Below are 3788 nucleotides of genomic sequence, written 5' to 3'. Positions count from 1 at the left end.
GAGGGAGCTCTTCTTAATATTTTGACACCAAAATCATGTCGATACACCTTACCGACTGCGAGTAAAGCCACCCACGCTTTAACTTGACAGACTGTATATACGGATGGTGGCACTTTATACCAAGGATAAAGATTTATGCGAAGATCAGCGGTTTTCAAACAGTAAGTCTTCAATTTCGCACAATTAACTATCCTTCCACACGTTATACCTTGTAATATATCGTAGAATCTGGTCGTCAGATCTTGATCCAAACCTGTTATTTTAGCAACCGATTTAGCTTTTCCCAAAAAGGAACGGGCAACATTTCCGGTATTTGTTGTTCCATAACCCTGCATTCTAGAACACGAATCCACGAATGCAACGTCGAGTGACCAAATTTATAATGTGCCTCATTGCATGGAATTTTACCTACATATGGTAAGTTGTTAACATGTTTTGATCTAACTCCTCAAATATTGCAGCGAGAAGATGTTTTTTGTCCAGTTAGAATATTACATACCTTTCCATCAATCCTCGTACGCTTCAAGTCAAAGCTGATATCAAAACTCATTCCACTGACACCAATGGAATAGGTACGAACTTTTTCCAGCAGCTTTATGTGATAGTTTCACTCTTCCTTTACAAGAGAATCAGTTTCTTTAAGGAAATTAAATTTAATTTTCCTACAGAAATTGACAGATGAAGGTGTTTTGTTCGTCCAAATAATATCATCATCTGCTTTTAATTGAAGAGGGACGAAGGAAATCAAAAAGAAAGATTTATCCGTTCAAAGGCTCTTGTGATAGCTGATGTTTTCTTCATTCTCAGAATCACTGTTATAAGATTCATCGTTTGCAACCACATCATCACTCTTCTTTGACCACTTTTGCCGTGTCATCTGATGCGCAGAAGCACCGTCCATACCCCACTTTCCAAAGAGCACTATTTTTTTACCAAAAAGATTAGCGAGATCATCTTTTTCCATTTGCAACAAGATTCGCTTAACTGTATGTCCCAGTAAACTTATGTAATGGACACTTGCTCCTAACTTAGAAGTCACTATATGCTCACCGTTTCCTGGATAACAAGCTTTTTTCGCTTCAGAGATCTTTAAATACGGCGGGTATAATCATTGCCAGCTATTTCTTCATGGTACTTTGTTAGCTTTTCGTATTTCCTCTTCGACAGACCTAAATCCACGTACATCGCTAAGATTCTTTGCAATTTATTCTCGTCTTCATCTTTCTTACGAAACTGCGTCCCAGATTCGCTATTGGACTCATTTTTGATCAATGAAAGTGCTTTGGATAATTCTTGCTTCCTACTATTTGAAGCAAGATCTTGGACGCGCCTTTTCTTCGTATTTTCGGATCCATCTTCAAATGATAATCGTGGTCTTCCTCTCTTTAGAAAATTAGTTAAACCTATTGTTTGGATAGGTGGGGCCAGGAAAAGGTACCTTGAACTCTACTTCTAAGAATGCAGCATGATTTTGAACAAACAATGCTTTTTTCCTACAGACATTTTTCCATTTTCTATTATACAAAGGCATAAAAGAGTCAACCAATTTTTTTCTTATATCCATTCACTGACTTTCATCAAGAGAAAACGTAGCATTAATATTATCCAAAATCAAATCTACTTTGTTACATTTTGATTGTGGATCACTATTCCAAATGATGTCACATAAGTGCTGATTTTTATTCTGTTTTCCATGTTAAAAAATACTTCGAAGGATTCCCTCAATATCTCCGTAGAATTACGCAGTCTATTTGTTAACGTCTTCCATAAAGCAAAATAAAACAAATGCAGAAAAACAAATCAACAACGACTTGAAGTTGCTCTTGCTACATTCAACTGTTTTTAGGTGTAGTTGATATCAAAAACAATTTATTTGTAGCTGCAGCAACTTCAAGTCGTTCCTGATTTTGTTTGCTTCATTTGTTTTATTTTATTTCAAGAAAGATTTATTTGCAAGCAGTCTTTGCCAATACATTTTCAGTTAATTCTGGAAAAAAATCTAGTCTATTTAAAAAATGGTAAAAATGTGCATTTGTTCATCAATTTTTAAAAAATAATTACCAGTTTCTGTCATTATTAAAAATATGTCAGCAAAGAGTCTTTTGCAAGACATTTTGCTTAATTCCGCAAAAAAATCTAAGCTATTCATGAAAAAATATTCAAAATGTGCATTTGTTTATAAAAATTGTTTAAATAATTGGCAATTATTATCTATTCCTAAATTTTTGTAAGCACACATCATTATCTGTGATACTTTATAACAAAAGCTATATATAACATTATTAACCATTTTTTTAGTTACTCTAACCTACTGGAAATTATTTTTAGTTCCTTCTTTAATTGATTTCTGACCTTTTTTAATGAATTTGAAAGTCTTAGAAAAAATGGTATCACGGAAAAGTTTAGCAACAAAAAGTTGTATCTTTGTTGTTCAATACAAAGTTTACGTTAAGTCGAATTAAAATATCCGCAGTTACTTGTTATAACTGGAAACTTACAGTCATTTCTAAAAAAAACATCAAAATCCGTTAAGAATTACACTGTCGGTTGATTTTTGTGCAAAAAGGTGTTTTTTTCCAACTGTGTGGCGTTTGAAATTTCGAAATTAGTTAATTAGAAAAGAAATGACATGATTTTTTACAAAAAATTTCAAAAACACGACTTTTCGCGATTTTTATTTTTTTAACCATTTTTTTCAACATGTTATGTTCATTTAAATGGGATGTTATATATAACAATTTCTTCAAAATTAAAAAAAGAAGAGAATGGTGAATATTAACAACTGATTCCGATGAAGGGAAAATATTGTGCACACGGAATCCAAATGGGGAAGATTTGTCACCCACAGGACCCGGTGAGGGCAAAAAAATGTATAGGATCCTTCTAGGGTTAAAAAGTTAACCATAACCATTGTTGTAAATAATTCTCGTGCCAAAATATTTAAATTTCAGGTTTTATCAAATTGTAATTTTCTTTAATCGTTAAAATGGCTAAGAATATTCCTAAAAAATGTATCCTTGATGACATGTAGTAAAATAATACAAAATATTTATAAACGATTTTTAGAAACAAATTCCAAATGTTGGCAGTTTCACTTGAGAAAAGTCAGGTTTTCAGTCGCAATAGATTGAGAATGAGTTATAACAGTAAAATTTTGTGCCTAGCAGTCATTCGTCCAATAGCTAAAAAATGTCCTGTGCAAACAAAATGTTTGTATGCGAAAGGATCAAAATTTTGGATTTCTTTTTCGAATTTGTTTATAAAAATTTCAATTGTGATATTCTATCTAATATTATTGACTATTTATTATTTGAGGGAATACCTGAACTCGTTCTGGCAATTGAAGGAAATCATAATTTTAAAATATCTCAGATTTTAATACTTTGCCCGAAGAATTGTTTATAACAATGGTTATTATGAGTCGCTTTTTATTGTAAATTCAAAGATATAGGCATAAAATAAACACACAAGAAAGGATATATATGTGTATGTATATATATATATATAAATTATACTACCAGGCTCAAAACTGAATCATTTTCTTCAAAATTCGACAATTCTGTCAACATTCATCCTTCTCCTTTAAAAATTTTTTTTATTCGGTGGAAAATTCAATTTTTTTTAATTGGGGGTACAAATGTCTGATTGAAAACTGATCTGTTTTAGTTGCTTGACATTTTCTTCTGAAGTGAAAATCTATCTATATTGTTGAAAATTCAACTGTTTTATCGAAAATACATGTTTTTGGCTGTGATTCGGATTTGAATATTTCTTGAAAATTAGTCTTT

The sequence above is a fragment of the Belonocnema kinseyi genome, chromosome 7, assembly GCF_010883055.1.
Source record: "Belonocnema kinseyi isolate 2016_QV_RU_SX_M_011 chromosome 7, B_treatae_v1, whole genome shotgun sequence".
In the NCBI taxonomy this organism is placed as follows: Eukaryota; Metazoa; Arthropoda; class Insecta; order Hymenoptera; family Cynipidae; genus Belonocnema; species Belonocnema kinseyi.
Note: the sequence above shows the minus strand (reverse complement) of the source record.